The following is a 7,524-nucleotide window of genomic DNA, read 5'->3' on the forward strand; positions in this document are numbered from 1 at the left end:
GCTCTGTGCCTGGGGCATCTTCATGCAGTGGTGGCAACCACCAGGATTGCGTTATATTTGTTGTCACTTATGTTGGGTTCCAAGGCACAACTAAAATAATTTGTCTGTCATAGGTAGGGAGATTGAGCTGATACATGTTGGCGCGAGCAAGATTAGGAGAAAAGACATGCTCTAAAGCTTAACACATCTGGAATGTATATTATAATCTATTCTAAATAAAACATTGCATGTGTGCAGCAATTGGAGTTGGCACCGAAGATCTGTAGACCTCGGTGCAATGCAGACCCCCTTCCAAGCCCCTTTAGCTCATATGGTTTCTAAATTGAGCCAGACATAGTGTACAGCATGGAGCAGGGGCACACGGCGGTGATCTGGGCTCAATGCAGCATGACTTGCATCAGAAAAAATCTCACTTTCTTTCCGTAAGATGTGGATTTTACCCAGGGCGCAGAGGGGCTGTGCTCTTCGGGCAGCAGGCGCTGGCAGAGCACGGTCATGGCCCACCACGAGATGCTCTGCCAGGGGGAAAGCTGCTCGGCAGGGGTGTGACAGATGGAAGCACCTGTGCCACAGCTTGGGGTTGCACTGAGCAGCAAGGTTTGTGCTTTAGCAGCACCTAGATCTCTACTCTGGTGCCCGAGCAGCATGGTAGGAGCCTGGGAGTGCCTATGCCTGCCTGCCCTGCCTGCTGCCACGCTCCCACGGCAGCACCAGGAAAAGGCAGCAAACAGGCACAGGACAGTCAATGCACAAGAAACACGTGGGCTTCAAGGCCAACAGTATCTTTTTGGGGGGGTCTTACATAGCAGCAGCAGCTGGACATCCAAACTACTGTAAATGTTTGGCTGAGACTTGTCTCCCAGGTCAAGCCACGGCTCCTGCCCTGCCGCCGGCTGGCTCAGCTGCTCTGAGGGCACACTTTGCAGAAGTTACTGTAGTTTTATAGGCACAAATGGGCAAAAGATACTGATTTCCTTTGGAAAGAGTTTACCCTGTCCCATCCCTCCAGGCCCCGGCCAGGAGTGCTGCCGGCTCCCCGGCACTGCCCACCATCCCTCAGCTGGTCCCCACAGCCCCACCAGGAAAAGGACGAAGGACATTGTCCACCGGGAGAGAGGGGGCAGCATCCACTTCTGTGCAGGGAGAGAATGCAATAAATAACAAATGAGATTTGATTATATAACATAATATTACTTTCAACGTAGAAATGAATTACGCTACATGCAATAATAAATCAAACCTTTACGTTTCACCAGCACGGAGCAAGTTCTGAACTGCAACATCTGGAGCTCAGGCTGAGCCTTCCAGCTTTTTGGGGGTACCCAGACCCCAAGCTTCATCTCTAGCAGATTAGATGAAATACTTGAGCCTGATGACCAGGAAAGTACCTGCATGCAGGAGGAAGGCATTGCCAGTACATGGCAATATGCAACGCTTGTAAGAAGGCCAGATGGGTTGGAAAGAATTTTATTAAAGCAATAGCAAAACAAAGTCAAGAAGCCCTAAGCCTGGTGATTTGAACAGGTTTCCTACTCCCATGGCAGCAGCATATGAAGGTACCGGTCAGTGATATGTGTGGGGCCAACATCATGGGTTGTTCTCCTGGGGAGCACCTCTCTGCAGCCAGGGCTGGGGGAAAACCGCCCGCTTTCCTTCACAGGGCAGGTGCTGGATCCATGAGGAGCAAGGGCATGGGGTGGGATTCAGGGCAAAGTGCAGATGTGATGGATAAGCTCAGCGCTGATGTTTTTCCTGGCCCTCACACAGCCCCAGTGAGTGACCAGGCTGTTGCCGAACATGCCGGGGCAGGCAAGTGTGGCACGGCACCACCAGCATCCCGCTGCTGGGGGACACCAGTCGCCCTGGCAGCTCCTCTCTCCCATACAGAGACCAGCTCCTCAGCAAAATTTGGGTAACGAGGGCTTAAAAACCCTGCTGCAGTTTGGCATCAAAATAGTTTTGCAAGTGTATGGCCACCACAGACCCTCTGAGGCAGCGGCTGGTTATTCAGCACATTGCCTGGGTATCCTCACCCGCCTGCTGCAGCCCTGGGGAACGCACCCACTGGGCCAAATACCAGAGACGCCCCACACAGGGACACTTTGCTCACACCACATTGTCGGTGGCACCCATGGAGCCAAAGCACAACTTGGTCTGATGCAGGATGAGCTGCCAGCTCTGTGCACGGGGGTTGCCATGCCCCGGCCGGTGGCTGCCGGCGCTGGGCTGCCGGGAGGGGGACTGCTGCAAGGGCAGCACGCTGCCTGCTCCCACCTGGCACGGCACACCCCCATCCACGGCTAGGTCACATTTTACTTTTAAGTGTTGCATGGATTTTAAGCATCTGTTTGGTGTTTTAGCCAAACCTGGTGAAAAGAGACAGTGTGCTAAAAAGACACCAGTCCCCTGTGCCTGGCCTGTACTGCAAACAGCAAAGTCAGAAAAAACATGGACAGCGGCTTGGACACGCTCGAAAAGTGAGGAGCTGCCAAAAAACAAAGCAAGGGACCAGAACAGAGGCAGGGCTTCAGCTTGGCTCTCACGGCTCTGTGCCTTCTGTTCCAGATTTACACCCGGGGAGCAAAGAGGATGTCAGCCAGGGCACTTCTCAGGCACTGTGCGAGGATGCGCTGCAGGGTGCCTCCTCGGGCCGGGGGATGCAGCCCCTCGGGGTCCGCAGGGTTTGGGGTCTGACCGCTCCGCAGCACTGGAACGGCAACTGCTCCATCTGGTGGGAACGGCTCCGCCCGGAGTGGGGCCGTGGGCTGGCATCACCCCACCGCGCGGGACCGCGGGGCTGCCCTCCGCCACCGCGGGGCCATCGCCCGCTCGAGGCTCCGGGCCCCTGACCCGACGCGGCAAGGACAGGGGAGGGGAAGGCACCTGCGACAAAGGACACGCGTAAAAGAGGAGCAGAGCGCCGAGGACCGACCGGGGATGAGCATTCGCCCCGCATTTGTGCTCATATCTTACAAACAAGACCAGCCGTGCTGGAGAGCAGCACCCCGGTGGGAGCGGCCGCATCCAAGGGCGTCTGAAGGACACGGCCAGCACACAGCCAGCACGACCACGGCAGCCTGGTGAAACAGGCGGCTTCAGCGAACGACGCCCCGGCGCTATGGACATGTATCCTTAAATGAACCCGGGGCTGAGCCGGGGCTGGCTCGCTGCTGGGGTAAGGGTGACCCCGCAAAGGTTTGACAGGCTGCACGGGAGCGTGGCTCAGCCCGGCGCTGCGGCACAGGGCACGGGCAGGGGCAGCAGCACAGCGCGTGTCGGGCTCTGCCCACCTCTGCAGGCAGGTGCTCTGCTGGTCGGTTGGACGATCTTTTTGTTTAGGAAAAAAAGCGATAAGCAGAGATAAAAGCAGGAGGAACTGCTTTTGGCTTTCACGACAGCTTTGGTTCAACACCACAGCCCAGCTGCGAGGCAGTGGTGTGGTCTGGCCGAGCACAGCCGGGTCCGGCTCAGCTTAGCAGCAGCTCTGCCCCTGCAGCTGCCAGGAATTCAACAGCCTGTTACCATTTCATCCTACATCAAACAGCTCTTGCTCCTTCACTATAAATATATAAACAAGAGAGGACCGCAGCACCCTAGGACTTGTAGAAAGCTTCCAGCTTTCATACTCTAAAAAACAGACACAGAAATGCAGAAAAAAATTCTGTGTTCAGCATTTAAACTTCCCTTCCTTATCAGTTTTCACCAGCTCACAACCCAAGGAAAGTGCTGAGAGATGAGGCTGTACTGCAGGACTCATCTCCAAATTAATGGTCATAGATGTGCTTAGACATCACTGATCCCATAGATTTGTCCAGGACCAACTCAAATGAGCCCATGCCACGACAGGGGTCAAAACATCCAGCTCTAGGTCCTCAGCTGTGCGATGGGAGAGGTACCCAAGCCCAGCCCCGCTGGCCCCGTGGCTGGGGGCTCGCAGTGGGTTTCTGTACTACCCAACCCGCCTGATGTGATGTACAGAGGCAGGCAAACAAGCAGAGATGCTGGAAGAAGAGGGAAGAAATACTTGCTTGTTTTCCAAGCGTGGCACTTTTGTATCTCAGTGAATTGGCGTAACTACAACTAGCAGTCCTTATTTTAAAATATGGGCATTTCTCTGCTGGAAATGCTATCCTCCACTGTTTTCTTGATCTGAAAGCTGCAAATGTCAATACATCAGCACTGAAGTCTGCTGAGTGCCTAGAAATAAGGCAATATCATTTCCAAAAGTAAGTGACCACCAGGCTGCCGTTAGCTCTGCCAGCGCAGGGGGAGAGATGGCTTTTTGCAACTTTGATTTACTCGAAATTGTTGGAAAAGAAGCAAGCAAGAAATGAAAACCCAATATTTCCATTACAGTTTACTTAATAAAAAAATATTGTGGGAAAGTCAGATATCATAAAATGCCCATCTTCTCTCTGTATTTACAGGATCATACAAAAACTCGAGCCAGACCAGCAATCAGTTTAAAAAAGCCCTTTGCAGCTGAAGGCAGGGACAAGTGAGGGTTCGATATCCCCGTCACAAACCAGCAGCCACACTTCACCAGCACACCCCGAATACGGCCAGGCTGCACTACCGTATTTCCAAGAAGCAGTTTTGAACATCGAGCAATTTCTCTTCCAACGTGCCAAGAACTCTTCTGCATCATCTATTCTCCCCACTTGCAAAACACCTTCTCTCGTTGATATGGAGGGTATTTTTAACATCAAGCTCCCGTGTTATGGCCAATCCATCAGGCAGCAAGTGCTGCCTATGGCAAAAAAAGATCAATCCCAACTAGGTGGTTTCTTCTGCCCTTCACACACACCTCCCTCTCCTCTCCCCTAGCATTACACCCCCTTCCATGGCTGCTTCTGGTCCTTTCCATTATCTTAACTTACTACTGGTCCTGCAAAAGCCTTTGGTTTTGCTGTAGATACTACGACCTCAGTGCTCGGGGATGGTCCCAGAGGAGACGGGCTGCCAAGGACCACGTCACCATGCCCAGCTGCTGCACTCCAGTGCTGCCCCCCACCACGGGCTGTGGTGCTTGGGGGACTCCCCAGCCTTCCCTCAACCTGCACCGGTTTCAGCTTGGTGTCCCACCTCCTGCTGAGCCAATGTCCCTAAGGAGACAGCACTAGACCATGCGAGATGCCCGGCCCACAGGCTGGAGAGTTTAGGGCTGCCTCCGGTCCACTACGCTCCTCCTCAGACACCAAGGCTTTGCTCGTGCTGCGGTTGCAGCAAGTAGCTCAGGCAGCTCTGCACTCCGTGCTGGGGGGGGGGAGGCGCTGGCCCAGGCTGCCCAGAGCAGCTGTGGGTGCCCCGTCCCTGGCAGGGCTCAAGGCCAGGCTGGACGGGGCTCTGGGCAACCTGGGCTGGGGGGAGGTGGCCCTGCCCGGGGCAGGGGGCTGGAGCTAGGTGGGCTTTAAGGGCCCTGCCGACACAAACCGTTCTGTGATTCTGTATGCTCAGCTTCGTCAGAAGAACTGAGTCATTTCACGTATGAGTCACCTCGGGCCGTACCTACAAGAACTTCCTTTAAGGGAGCAAGCTCAGGCTGCTGCTGGAAGAAATGCCAAGAGTGGCTGAGGTTGCACTGAGAAGTAACCGCTCGTTTCCCAGTGAGGGCCATTCCCTCCCCGTTCACAAGACCCTGGGAGCCATCCCTCAGCCAAGCAGTGGTTTGGGCTCCAGGCACGGGTGGAGACAAGCCTGTGGCCCACCAGCAAGCCAGACAAAATGCCGCAATGCTGCTTTCTTCCCAAAGCCTGCAACCTGACCTCCGAAGACATTTAAAGATAAAATGTGCTGTTACGGTAGGTGCTGATGTTGGTGCTCATGAAGAACGGCAAGTGGTATCTGCCCGAACCTCCACGTGGCAGCAAGAAGTTCCAGGGAGCGGGAGGGTCACTGCTTGTAAAGTCAAACCAGCACTTCTGCTGGAGTCACCCAGTGTTTCTTATTTCTCAGTCAATAGTTTAATCTATTTTAATGATTATCAATACTGATGTTGAGTGTAATCACCTTGTCTGATACAATTGCTAGGATCTAAAAGGCAACTTGATTTTAATGGTTTATCATTAGGAGTATTATTTAGTCGGATTAAAATGGTCTTAATTCCTCAGCAGTCACCATTTAAAAGCTGTTTGGAGCTCATTTCAGAGACCCCCCTGACCATGATATGAATCAACGCCCTGTCTCCATACCATATATTTTCAGCAGCATTTAGCAAGCAGCCACATGGACAGGCACCGAAGTACGACAAGCGATTAATATTCATAAATTGTCCCCACCACCAGTAGAATTTCCCCAACACACAGGACAGCAGCAGCTGCATTTACCTCTCTGACAGGGCCCATTAACCCCCGACTGTCAGGAAAATGGCTGGGAAATGCTCATGAACTGGGATTTGGAGGAGAAGCTGGAGCAGCCCCTGCTTTCAGGGGACAGATCCTCACCCACGGTGCTGCTCACCCAGCAGCAGCTGCTGCTCACCCCAGTGCGGGCTGCAGCGGCTGGGCTCTGCCGGCAGCAGGGACGCTGCCCCGACTCTCCCTGAGCCCAGGGAGCATCCCGACTGCACAGCCGCCATAGGGAGCAAGGGCACGTCCACAGCCAAGAGAGCTGTACTAGTGGCTTCTGGAACAAAACCTCTGGATCTCACCCAGCCCGTGGCCCGGCAACGGGAACAGCTGCAGACCGAGCAGGGCTGCATCGCTCCTCCTTTCCCAGCTGGGTACCAAAGCCACCTCTCTCCCCCGTCCGCAGCTGGTTCACAGGGACCAGCAGGGACCCTCACCCACAGGACTGACGTCCTTCATGTGCACAGCCTGAATTTCCCAACCTTCTGCCATGAGGACACCAGGGGAAGTGCTCGTGCCGCTGCGTGGCTTGCTGGTGCTCACTCTGGGAAGCGGGCACCGCCGGCCCCGGCTGCACGGCCCCGCGACACATTGCCTCGGTGTTGTGGCATGAGCTCACTGCAGCTGCTGGCCCAAGCGTTCCCCATGTCTTTTCCTTGTCGTCCATGAAGTTGTCTTTGTTGCCTGTTACCCAAGTCTGAGTACGCGTCGTTTGAAGGACCCAAGCCCTGGCTGTGGGCAACAATTTCTTACGGTTCCCTCAGTTAAAGCTTTGATTAACTTAAACCTGCAGCTTCTCACCCATGGTGCCACACAGATGTTTAACTCTTCACTTAAATACCCACAAACTTAAAACGTCACGGATGTAAGTCACACAAGGAGGCAGCAACAAAGCAGTGCCCAAGGCACAGCTGCCATTTTTCTCCAGCACAAACATTGCTCTGTTAGGAAAAAGCCATTTCTGATCCATAATAACTGCTACTCTAACAGACAGCGGCTTTCTCTTGCATCTCTGAGGTTACAGAGGAACAAGTAAGCAAATCACAATGAGGTAATTAGAACAAGGTGGCTGTTGTCCAGTTTTGGATATTCTCTGAAATTTTTCTATCTAAAGCAGCAACCTCGCCCGAGTCTAATCATAGCACTGATGGCAGAGACATGTCGTTGGCTTCTGCTC

This window comes from Falco naumanni, chromosome 13 (assembly GCF_017639655.2).
Source record: "Falco naumanni isolate bFalNau1 chromosome 13, bFalNau1.pat, whole genome shotgun sequence".
In the NCBI taxonomy this organism is placed as follows: domain Eukaryota; kingdom Metazoa; phylum Chordata; class Aves; order Falconiformes; family Falconidae; genus Falco; species Falco naumanni.